We start from the raw sequence: 13955 nt of genomic DNA, 5'->3' as shown, positions 1-13955 counted from the left end.
GGAAGGGTAAGTGAGCTAGTGCTCGATAAAGACAATCATGTCAATTTTCATATTAAAGAAAATTCCCTCCCATAGAGATAACACGTCATCACGAAGATACAAAAAGAAGTACATATAACCTTTGACCTCAATTTGCACAGACAAGATGGCATCTGAGTAAAAAGTAGTTATTTTGTGAAATGATCCTTGTAACATGGTCTTTGCATGTGCAAAATATGGGACAGATAGGACATGTATTTACTAAGATACAGGATGAAACACTTATGACCTTTGACCCTAATTTACATACCCAAGATGGTGTCTGATCAAGTAGTTGTTATTTTATGAAATAATTCACGTGACATGAACTAAACATGTGCAAAATATAGAAGTGATAGAGGCTGTTTTTCTTGAGTTATTGCAAAGAAAGTTGCAGAAAGAAAGAAATATCTCAATACATCGAAGATAAGCCTGAATTTCAACCCAATTTTTTGACGTGATTCTGACATCGTATGAAAAAACAAAGGGCACACTTACGGTAGCGTAAAGTCTCAGCTACAACATATTAAAATCTGGGAGAAATTTACCGAAGCTTAAGTGAGCTAGTGCTCGATAAAGATAGTCATGTCAATTTTCATTTCCAGAAAAACTGCACTCCCATAGAGATAACACGTAAACTGGTCAAATTTGACAAGATTACTTTCAATCCATTTTTACGAGGTGATACCGTTATCCAATCAAATTATTGTAATTTCATGTTTCAAAGAACATTAAATAAGCTACATCATACTGAAATCTGGGTGAAAATTGACAAAGGACTAGTGAGATACGCTCGAATAAACTTGAAATTTGATGACGTCATTTTGAAAATTTACTTTTTTTATTTTATTAAGAAATTTGATATCTTTTAATCATTTTGTCAGCATTGCCACCCCATGAAATGACATGTACAACTCATCAGCTTTCAAAATATGTACACAAAATGGGGGGTCACCGTCCATCCTGACGAGTAAAATCGGATTTAAAATTGTCATTTTTTTGGCATAGTTGCACTGTATATCGCCATTGACGCGCGCGCGGAATTTCAACTTTGACGGGCCCGTATGACGTCATATTGAGTCGGATTGACTTGAAACTTGGTAGACATATTCCTTGACATTTCAGGCAGCCGATAAGTGTGAAAAAACGGGAAATTTCTATTGCATATGAGCTGTGCGTGCGTATATGAGCGCGCGCGTACGCGTCCGTCCAAATTTTTCAATTTTTCAAAAAATGCTCCAAATGGTCTGAAACGTGTGCAAAAAAAATTTGAGCTCGATTTGAACATACAAATATTTCAACGCGCGCGTACGCGCACGTTTTAAGGTATAGATGAATTTTGAGAATATGAGTAGAATGCACTTGACCTGAAATATATGTGACGTAAATTTCATTGAAAAACTCTTTTCCATTAATGAGATATGATTGAGAATGTGTTTTCATATAATGACGTCATAGTGACGTCACGGTCGACTGATCACCATGATTTTAGTTCGATTGCCGTCTTTGGGAGACGATACATATATGGTATAAGTTTGACATTGAAAGGCAATGCACTTTCTGAGCTAACCTCTGCACAAATTTTGTCCAGAAACAAAGAAAGAAAGATTCCGTACAGATACAGAAGGTGATCCGAGAGGATACTCGGATCACCTAAGAATCAGTACAGATACAGAAGGTGATCCGAGAGGATACTCGGATCACCTAATAATAGCTTACTGTAACGCGACTCGGTACAAATCCAAAAGTGCTCTTGTGGAGCTAGATGGGTTAAAGCAAATTACCAGCTGATAGGGGCTTTGTTCATACCGACGTGGTGAATGCCTGTTCATTGGTCGTGCTGGAAAATTGTTACAGCAAATCAGTCTACTGAGCTCGTTTACAAGAGGAGAGGTGCACAAGAAACCGTGATGAAAAGGAGAAGGAGATAAAAGAAAACAAAACTAGACTCGGAATTTGTCAAGACTGACAAATTAGGTGATCCGATCTCTTCGAAAATCAATGATTTGAGTCCAGATCCAAATATTCATGACCATACAGGTTTCATCTGTGTTGACGGGACATTGGCCGTGTGATGTTTGAATTCTCATTTAGAAAAGGGAGTGAGACCTGCCATCTTTGGTACCGAATTCCGTATACACTAACGGAAATACAGAATGAAGTATATTTGACCTTTGACCTCACTTTGCACACCCAAGATGGCGTCTAAGCAAAAAGTGATTATTTTATGAAATGATTCTTGTAACATGGTCTTTGCGTGTGCAAAATATGGGAAAGATAGGACATGTATTCACCAAGATACAGGATGAAACATTTATGACCTTTGACCCTAATTTACATACCCAAGATGGTGTCCGATCAAGTAGTTGTTATTTTATGAAATAATGTACGTGACATGTACTAAACATGTGCAAAATATGGGATTGATAGCCATTGTTGTTGTTCATCTATTGCACAGAAAGTAGTAGAAAGAAAGAAAATAAAGAAAAAATTATGTTATTTTATAGAAATTTGAAGGAGAAGCATAAAAAAATCAGAAAAAGATAAAGTAAGGAAAGGGAGATTAAGATTAACTAAAGAAAAAGAAGAAAAAAGTGTTTAAAAAAATTAAAAAAAAAAATTGGCAGGAGTGAGCCTCGAACCAGGGACCTTAGGATTACGAGTCGGATGCGCTACGCAATGACCTATTTCATTCTCCATAGACCCTGTGTATTAAGCACAATGACGCTGCATCGAAGCCTCGTGCCATTTTCAACCAAGTTTTTCGACGTGATGCCGACATCGTATGAAAAAATGGAGGGCACACTTACGATAGCCCAAAGTCTCAGCTACAACATACTAAAATCTGGGAGAAATTCACCGAAGCATAAGTGAGCTAGTGCTCGAAAAAGAGAGTCATGTCAATTTTCACTGCCAGAAAAACTGCTCTCCCATAGAGATAACACGTAAACTGGTCAAATTTGACAATATTACTTTCAATCCATTTTTACGAGGTGATGCCGTCATCCAATCAAAATGTTGTAATTATTTTAATGAAAGATCATTTAATAAGCTACAACATACTGAAATCTGGGTGTAAATTGGCTAAGGATAAGTGAGATACACTCGAGTGAACTTGAAATTTGATGACGTCATTTTGAAAATTTACTTTTTTTACTTTATTAAGAAATTTGATATCTTTTAATCATTTTGCCAGCATCGCCAACCCATGAAATAACATGTCCAACTCATCAGCTTTCAGAATATGTAAAGAAAATGGGGGGTCACCGTCCATCCTGACGAGTAAAATCGGATTTAAAATTGGCGTTTTTTTGGCATCGTTGCACTGTATATCGCCATTGACGCGCGCGCGGAATTTCAACTTTGACGGGCCCGTATGACGTCATATTGAGTCGGATTGACTTGAAACTTGGTAGAAATATTCCTTGACATTTCAGGCATCCGATCTGTGTAAAGAAAGGGGAAATTTTTATTGCATATGAGCTATGCGTGCGTATATGCGCGCGCGCGTACGCGTCCGTCCAATTTTTTCAATTTTTCAAAAAATGCTCCAAATGGTCTGAAACGTGTGCAAAAAAAATTTGAGCTCGATTTGAGCATACAAATATTTCAATGCGCGCGTACGCGCACGTTTTAAGAGAAATCTGAATTTTGAGAACATGAGTAGAATGCGCATAACTTGAATTATATGTGACGTAAATTTCATTGCAAAATTCCATTCCATTAATGAGATATGAATGAAAATGTGTTTTCATATAATGACGTCATAGTGACGTCACGGTCGACTGATCACTATGATTTTACTTGATCTGCCGTCTTTGGGACATGATACATACATGGTATAAGTTTGACATTGAAAGGCAATGTACTTTCTGAGCTAACCGCTGCACAAATTTTGGTTAGAAATAAAGGAAAATAAAAAGAAGAACAAAGAATCAGTACAGATACAGAAGGTGATCCGAGAGGATACTCGGATCACCTAACAATGCGAAATCCCCCTTGTGTATGGAATGCTTTGGAGGTGGGGCAAAAGGCGACCCTTGTAACAATGGAGGCGGGAGAACAAACGCGGGGGGGGGGGGCAGTCAAGAAGGAATGAGGCGAAATACCTGGCATACCTTCCCCAAACGGTGAGTGAAAAGAAATCGCGGTGGGTAGCCGATCGTCTGTCACTGAAGAGGGGGATACGCTAAGAGAATATGTCCGGGGTGAGCAGGCGGTCCTTTTGTAGACCTGCAATAGGGTATCGATCGCAGGATCGCCAATGGGCATCATTGTCGTCCACGTCTCCAGATCGGTCATTGACACTAAATTTAAACATCTCATAAAATGGTATCAATAATAGAAATACAAACTCGAGAACATTGTAGTCCCATTAATGTATAGGCCTACTACACCAATTGCCGTCTCATTATTGTCCCCCTAAGAGGGATGGAAAGATTAAGAAGTTGGTGTGAGAAGTCTCCTGGATTGTCTACTCGTATTTTATGAAACAAGCTTAGGCCTACCGGGATAAGGAAGCGCCAGGAATGGACGGACTATTTCCACTCAATCAATAATGCTCAACGGACAAACACAATAGCTGGTAGGCCTATACATAGCAGGTACATGTCCAGGGAATTAGCTTAATTACGTCTACATCCTTAGTTGAGGCAGTTATATCACATCAAATGTGATTACCGTTTCATGTCCCACACACACATTCTCAAATTAGGTCTGCTAAATGAGAACTGTAGGTCGCTACATGTTAGTCGATCAACTTTTCTTTTCAGGGGTAAGTGGGTGTAGATGCATTAGCATCGATCTACATGGATCGGTGGGACATTATCAGCAGGGACATCTTTCTTTCTTCATCGGCTGCCGAATGAACGGAATGCTTGGTATCGATGAATACAAAGGTGACGACATTCCGGGAGATCCCTCAATGAGAGGAGCGGGAATTGTGACGTCACAGTTTATTTTAGCGGGCAAAGAAATCAAAGAGAGTAAATTGGATTATAGTCCGGCACTAATAATACTTTAATCCACATCGAATACTTTAACAGATTAACATAAATAAACATTCTTGAAGGTGTTGTAATATCAGTGTGCGGGATACTTTACACATAATATTTACCACATCCAAGCACTGAAAGCGCGAAAACATTGTTTTGTTCAGAGACAGATGCATATATATATATATATATATATATATATATAGATATAATGGATTATGCATATGTAATGTTATTATTACTCAATCCATCATTTATAGAATATAATTGGGGGGGGGGGAGTTCACTTTGACAAGCGTTTTGCCAATTAGGGCCTATTTCAATGACAAAATTTGATCTCAGCCAATCAGATGCACGGATGTCATTATAGCTTAAAAACAGTCGTGAGTAACCGACAAGTTTCATGAAACGCAGCCCCGATGTTCTGTTCAGCGGTATTAACATGATTGAGATCTTTTTTGGGTAGTCATCGTTTGCTATAATAATGATTGAATATGATATTGATAACCTTATAAACCGATTCCAAGTTATCATTTTGGACAGATCACAAAATGCGATATGAAAACCCTCATTAATGTTTCTTTCTTATTGTTGATCAAACTAAGCTTTCCATGTATTAAAATAATGGAAATAATAATAATAATAAAGGATTTTTTTTTTAAATCATAAGTCCATCTTTCTTATGATCATGATTGTGTTTGTCAAGCAAGAGACATTTTTTCAATGAAGTTCATGATAAATTTTCTTAATACTGAATACGATGTATAGTGTGAATTATTCTTGCATCTACATGGCTTGTACATGTATTTGTATGTCATTCTCGATACGACAGATTTTTTTTTTTTTGTGAGTCATCATTCACTTAGTGATTCCTCGATCATTTATCTCCAAAACTAACTCTTTTAGTTAGTTAGCTACAGTTGGTTAGTTAGTTAGTTGGTTGGTTGGTTAGTTGGTTAGTTGGTTAGCTAGTTATCTATTTATCTATTTAGTTAGGTAGGTATACAGGTAGCTATATCTAGTTAGTTAGTTAGTTAGTTAGTTAGTTAGTTAGTTAGTTAGTTAGTTAGCTAGCTAGCCAGTTAAGGAGTGCCCCGCACAGTACTACCCCAAAGTAAGGGTAGGAAGCGTGTCATAGGACTTTAATAGGCCTATTGCGATATAATAAAGTGTCTATCTCACAGTTTACAAGACTTGTGAGGGATTCTATTGTAGCATGTTTGCATTACATTTTGATTTCGGCCAGACGGAAAAGAAAAGACAAATCCCCAACGGATTTAGGGATCGGGCATATCTCGAGATTAGCGGCAGATTAGAGATCCCTCCTTTCAAAACTCAAGCCATAGAACTTACGGAACTCGCAGGTATACGCCTTAACTTTTGGGGGGAATCGGAGTGGATATTCATAATAATAACCATTGTCTAGGCCAAACTCCGTTTCCCTTCCGTGAGCACATCAAAGGATATTGAGCGGCATTCCGATGGGCTGTATTCTGTACAAAGACCTTACAAGTGAAAAATGCCTTCAACAGTCAAAGCATACAAAAAGTATCACAAAAATAGTTTATCTAAGATTTCTGGAGGAATGTCTTTTCATCGATGGATTTAAAAAAAAAAAAATAAATAAATAAACGCTATTTCCGGAATTAGAGATGAGTTGGAAAATGAATGGTTGGATTATTTCGATAACCAGAGGGCAGAGAAAATAATAGGGAGTTAAGTATCTCCATGGTTGGACGAATAGGAGACATCTGAAATATATTCAATGACAATACTATTCCGATGGCTTCTCAGACGATTTTTTCGACACGCAACCATGGATACAGACAGTTAAAAGGGGATGGCTAGTAACTTACTGATCAGTGGGAATCAGTGGGAATGCAGAGGGATGGATGATTGTTCCAATTCTTGTGGGATTCTTTTAAGATATATATATATAATAATAATATATATATATGTGTGTGTATATATATATTGTTGTGTGACAATTATTTGCTTCAGAATGGTCTCATATTCAAGTAATGTGCAGTTTAATGTTTCCAGGTTAGCGTGCCTGGACAGTGACGGGGCATTAATCTGCACATTACTTGAATATAAGACCGTTCTGAAGCAAATAATTTTCACACAACAATAGATATGTACTCTTAAATGAATCCCACAAGAATTTGGAACAATCATCCTCCAGCATTCCCACTGATTCCCATATCCTGATCAGTTACTAGCCATCTCCTTTAAGTCTTTATACTATAGGCTAAAAGGGAAGGTCGGTTGACCACTCCCCTTTGAAAAATACTTATAGACCTATTTATATTCGCTTCATTTTTAGCCAGCATAACTCTTCCTAAAACTTTTTTTCCTAAACTGTAAGATTGTGCCCTTTAATCAACCATGGCTGTTGTAACACACACACACACACACACACACATACAGAGAGAGAGAGGGGGAGGGAGACTTTATAAAATACGTGTAGAATAAACAAGAATATAATTATTCAAATTCATGAAATTCTTCCATCGAGGTGTTTTCATTGCAACTGATTGACAAATTGCCCTACATCGACGTAAATAAGCACTGAGTTATTAATCAGTGTTTTAGTAGGAGCCATGATAAAAAAAATCATCAGTAAATATAGAGAAGATGAGTAGGTCTATACTACAGTTGTATGTCAATGACAATTACTGATAATCATAGTGATGATATCAATAATTGATATTATGATAACAAAAGATGATGATGATGATGATGATAATGATGATAGTTATGATTATAATAATGACGATAATAAGAAGAACAGTAATATATCAAGAATAGTGATAAAAACTAAGAGGAGGAAAAAGGAACCCAAGATGGAAGAAAAAAAAAACTGTAGACATAATTCATAATTTCCATCATCGTGCACCATCGCTGGTTGTAGCTTTGTTGCTGAGTTTATCGCCTCCTAGCTCTATTCATGAATACAATGTTGATGTCATTACCATCGCTTGTCAACTCTTGTGCGTTATCGTGGACTCTTTACACAGGTCGAGGTGCTGATTTAGGATTTTTTTCAAACGCCTTTGGAAACTTCAATGTTTCATCCTCAAAGTTCCTCTCAACAAAAGATATTGTAAGGAATGTCCTGAATGACCACCGGATGATTTTCAGACATTTACAGTATCTATGAATTAGTTATACCGAGTACAGAATTTCAGAATTCATAGTGATTGGGTTGAGGAATAAGAATGTTTTCAAAATTTATAACAAATTGCAATGAACAAGGATGATAGTAGCCTCACAAGAAGAATGCATGAGATGAGTTGGGGCTCAAGGAAGCAGAACAAAAGAAGAAGGCATGCATGAATTCTACGCGGTTGAACTTGCTTGTTAAGCAAGTGATATTTTAATGGAATTACACTGCTACATTCTGAAATAATATGGGGCTCCTATGTCATCAACACTGCTCAGTGTAATTTGTTAAAAAGTTTTTCAGATTATTGGTTTCTCTGCTCAAGCACCACAATAAATTCCACAAATTTGTACATTGAGGTGTCGATTTATGTACTACATGATTTGAAATTATGAAAATCGTCTGGAATGCCACTTTAAACCTCAAATTCACAGAGTCACCACAGGACATTGTCGAGTCATCCAGGCTCGAGCCTTTGTAAACATTGTCAAAAAGACGTGACCAGAGCCTTATGGTTCTAAGTGTGACTGCAGCAGCACTCCCTCTACGGCAAGTGTACAGACAGGAATTATGTCTAAAGAGATTCTGTCATCGTGATCACGTAGGGTCCTTCTAAGTTTAGCGTATAGAATCTCTTTGATCATAATATTCATATCCCCTAACTCATTTTTGTACGTTCTTTGCACAATTTAACTCCGCACATGGGTCTTTACCTTGGACGAGTTCCTTTTCTTTCAAAATTTCACGTAATCAGTATCGGGGATCTGAGAGAGGACTGTAAACGTCAGTGCTTTCATTATGCATTCACAAGGTTAGTGCATCGCCACAATTACAGTACCCTAATCGTTGAAATGAAAATAACTAATGTACTGGAACACAATTAATCACTCTAAAATAATATGTTTAAAGGACGACTTGCCTTTGCGTCGGTTGGAATTATCAGTTGGCGCCACTTTTCTGACGATTCTTGTTTTTTTTTTTTATCCAGGGATCCTCTCTTCCACCTCCCTGTCCTAGTATAACCATGGAACTACAACACGACTCCGTGTTCAATCATTGTCAATGGCTCGATAATAATTGACTTATCAGTCTGATCACCTGGTCTATATAAGTTCAGTCTTTGTTCGAACATTATTCGTTTTACGTGGGGCAAGCTTATGCATTATGCTGAGTGAAAGTCTGCGCTTAGCCAACTCAGAAAGAAAGAAAGAAAAAAAGAAGGTAGGTCATAATTATCTTGTACCAATGTGCACATTGGATTGTCATTGAGCCGATAGTGAACTCACTGGCTTATAATGTTGATGCATCACGTTAGTAGATTATGTTACCAATTCAATATTGTTTAGTAGGCTTCGATGCGTGGAAAAAAGCTGCAGTTTTGAAATCAAGACTATATTAACCAAAGTTTCTACCCTGAATTCGAGGTAATTCGACCAAATGTTGCGGAGACCATAGTGAGGTGACGACCCCTCCGGACGCCCACCACATTGGTCGCAGAGCAAACAGATTGGAAAGGGGAAAATAAACATTCGGACCTTATCCCCGCGGCCAGGCTCTTAATGACATTCTGGCGAATGTTATTGTCCTCTCCAATTTCCGCCAAGATTTGTTTGACTTCGCAGTGCCATCACCAAGTTGTAAATGATGGCACAAGGGCTTTGCTCCGAGTCTGCATAGAGATCAGACGGTTGATTACACAAGATATTGGGAAATGAGCCGGATAGGTCTGGGGTGCACTGTTTTGGGAAGGGTGTCGGGCGGTACGATGGCGTATAGGGTTCATTGGGGGCACGGTAGAGATGAGTGTCCCTGCCAGGGAGGGACAGGGGTCTCTCTAACCTCCCTGATCACACCTCTGCTCTTCTTCATCATCATCACCTTCTTCTGGTGAAGTCTGCCTCCTTCATTGAGCTGAAGATTCTTGCAGACTGTGTGTGTTCACCGTAATTCACATCTACTCGAGTGTTATTTAGTGCCTACATTATAATACAGTCATTTATCTACATGCAGGATATTAAACAAACACATAGATCGCACATTAAATGAAGAACAAAGACGCTCCTACTATCACCTCGAGTATGGTATCTGATAGGAATGTCGTTGGGTGGCTCTCGTAAACTGAGTACTAGTAACCTGTTTGATATTACAGTCCTGTGCCGAAAGATGAGCAACATCATTGTGTATTTTGTGCATCATGGTCAACCTGTGATTTTCTTGGCTCTAGCATGATGGGCGTGGTTACTTTTTGAAGAAGGAGAAGAAGACTGATGCCTCATCACTGGTCTTTACCTCTGTCCATGGAGCTGCTCCGACCAAGGAGGTATGAGATAGTTCTCTGACCAGGGAGGTGGGACTTCCCACCTCCCTGCTCTGACCATGGGCCGTAGGTCCATGCTCTGACCAAGGAAGTACCAGGCTCTCCTCGTACATACCTCCCTGCTCTGACCAAGGAGTCGAGAAACGACAGGAGAAAGAAGAACTGAGTGGGGAACAGAAACAAAACAGTGGACTGGAAATAGAAAATAATATCGCATAATACAGTGTACAGTAATTGATGCGAAAGTATCACTATCTTTGTCTTCGTTTTCTTTCATAAATCTGCCTCTATGTCAAGGACAAATTACTTTCTTATCGAAGGCGCAGCCTTCTTTTTTTTTTTTACATCTGAACGATGTGGCTTGAAGGAGACTACACCCTCTCTGTTTCGGTGGAGGCCAAATTCTTGTCAGTAATCTTACTGTACCAACTGCATTACTATTAGGACCCTACTGTAGGTTTATACAGGGAGGTGGCACCTCCCTCGTTTTATACAAGAACAATTTTCCTCGCCCGTGAATACAGCAAAAATAGCAGGAAAGTGGTAGGCCTATACATTGCGGAAATGTAATCGTTTGAAATAAAACATTTTCAGTATTTTTCTCCCTTATACGTCAGTGTTTATGAAGTCAACTAAAGCGCCAGCGTATCCGCTGACACATTGGTTTAGGTCCCTATGATAATAGATCGCAAATCAAAATTAACAGGGAGTCATTTGGTCGCGTTTATCGTTCTCTGGAAAACCGAGAGAAATTGAACATGAACTGAATAGCACATAGCAGGTTGAGAAGAACAGACGGAACAAGACGATTCATACAATATATTATCTCTATATGCACACACACACACACAGACACAGCGCCGGTCTTCGACCTCCGTCGGGAGTTTGTGGAGAATGAGGAGACTTTATACATTCTTGCCAATTCCACGAAATCCGGAAAGGCTACCGCTCGTATCTCGCCATCTGATCAGTAACGTTTGTCTACGGGCGTCTCGTCTTTACCTTGGGGAGAGCGCCCGTCTTTTGTGCGTCACACGGATTGAGCCGATAAGGTTTATCATTCGTGCGTCTGGGGGCGAACAAAGGATTTTGGATAATATGTGTCGTCTGTTTTCTTTTCATTTCCTCCACCGCGCGTTTCCTTTTCCTTCCTATGTACACGAGACATGATAATCCGACCTTTTATTGTCCATTCTAGTCGTATTTCACCCTTTCCCCTAGCTCGATATATTCTCCTCTCCTTTTTTTTTTCTGCGAAACTCGTGCCCTATCCCGAAGGATACAGAGGTGCTTACTGGACATTACGATACAAAGGCCACACCAATGATTGTGGTAAATGAAATCAGCAACAATATTGCATGTCGTAATTTCATTACAGCCAAGACATATCGCTGATGGGTTTTGATTTATTTTTCTTTTAAACTAACTCGCATGGTCACGAACCTAGCCCTTGTCCGTGTAACTCATCACCGCTTTCCACAACCTTGATAATAAACGAAGTGAAACGTGGTATAAATGGTATGTAATCATTTAAAAAAAAATAGAATCCGAATCGCCATCTCAACCAAAATTATACGATCCATTTAAGCTCGCGTCAAACGCTGCCATCAGACTCACAAAATACATAACGAAAGATAGAATCACACCATCATGTTTAATGATTTAACACACAATAAGTACATACGAAGAGTTTGTTCGCAAAAGTCGATAAGTCCATTTTTGAAGATTTTGAAGTACGGTCTCTGTCATAAAGTACAAAATAATACCTTTTAAATGATATATTGGTCACTACATAAAAGTACATTTTTGAAGTTATGGTCAAAAGAAGCAAAAATTTTCTTATTATTCTCTCTATTTTTCTTGACCTTTAATCGCAAATATCTCCATTTGGCAAATATGGACTTAAGTACATACGAAGAGTTTGTTCGCAAAAGTCGATAAGTCCATTTTTGAAGATTTTGAAGTACGGTCTCTGTCATAAAGTACAAAATAATACCTTTTAAATGATATATTGGTCACTACATAAAAGTACATTTTTGAAGTTATGGTCAAAAGAAGCAAAAATTTTCTTATTATTCTCTCTATTTTTCTTGACCTTTAATCGCAAATATCTCCATTTGGCAAATATGGACTTATCGGTTTTTGCGAACAAACTCTTCATATTTACACACAAATAAGCACACACACATCCGTCTCACACACAAACAATTTTACATCCCAGAAGTAAGAGCGAAGCAAACTATCCTTCAGTCTATGAACGGAGTAAAATCCGACGCACAAAATGGGTGCAGTGTCATCTAAATTCGACGTAAAAGACAATGAAGTCGAGGAATCGCGAAGTTTCTCATGTTTTCACTGAATTTTCATTATTATAATCATAAGTGAAAATTTAACAGCCCATGATTTTCTGAATTTGTGATCGATTTTAATTGAGCCTAAGCCGATCTGCTTGCTTGTTTTCATACGACTGCATAAACTTATTTACTGAAACGGTTTCAGTGAAACTCACAGTGAAACTCACTAAAACATCCATGGAGTGAAATGGCAATTTTGTTTCCACAGAACGGCGTATACTGATATCATGGAGCCATGGTGGTTATATACCAACTTTGTCTACTGCGCACGAAGAAACATTTTATAAATGAAAGAAAGATATTATTCAGAGTGGTGAAGGTTCAGGTTAATTTACAGATCAGCAGTTGCGATCTTAACAAATTCAATTTGTAGAGGGAGACAAACTGAAGAAACTCACACCTGAAACATTCATATCTAGTTCACAGATCGCAGGGAACACTAAACAGTCTCTCTCTTACCGTTCATTCTTCTAAAGAATGTCTATTCCGTGATTCCCATCACTCTCTATAAATGGGTTCATAATCGCGGGGATAGAATGGCCGCTCAAGGACGGCAGAGTGTTATCACTGCATGGATTACAGACTTTTGTAAGGATCTACAATAAACTGTACATTGTATAACAAAAATCAACCTGAATTTTCAAAGCAGGCTCACTTCAACTGAGGAGCTGCAAAATGTATGAAACTTCTCTGTTACAGCCGAGTACTTCGAGTGGTCTGACGGCAAACATTGATCTGCAAATTTTATGTGCAGTGCAGCTGATCTACCATCACAAGGGACATTATGGCCAGCTGTGGTTGTGGTTGCTAACCAGGAAGAGGAAGAGGAGAGAGAGAGATAAAAAAAAACAAACACTAACGACAGCATACCCCTCATTCTCAAACTAATCAATCACAGCTCTGATAAGTTTTACCATATATTACGTTCCAACTTCCAAGCACTTCTTTTCTTGTGGTTGTGGTGGTGGTGTGGGAGGGGGGGGGGGTGGGGTTCAATTATTTTTCACGGATAATTTTCGTAACTCCTTAAAAATTTTAGTTGTGTCATGCCTGGGTCGAGTAGCCTCTCCGTGCGATTTACTTTGGATTGGAAGCATTTATTAATA

The sequence above is a fragment of the Diadema setosum genome, chromosome 10, assembly GCF_964275005.1.
Source record: "Diadema setosum chromosome 10, eeDiaSeto1, whole genome shotgun sequence".
Lineage (NCBI taxonomy): Eukaryota > Metazoa > Echinodermata > Echinoidea > Diadematoida > Diadematidae > Diadema > Diadema setosum.
The sequence above is the reverse complement of the archived record's forward strand: the minus strand, read 5'-3'. Positions refer to the sequence as shown.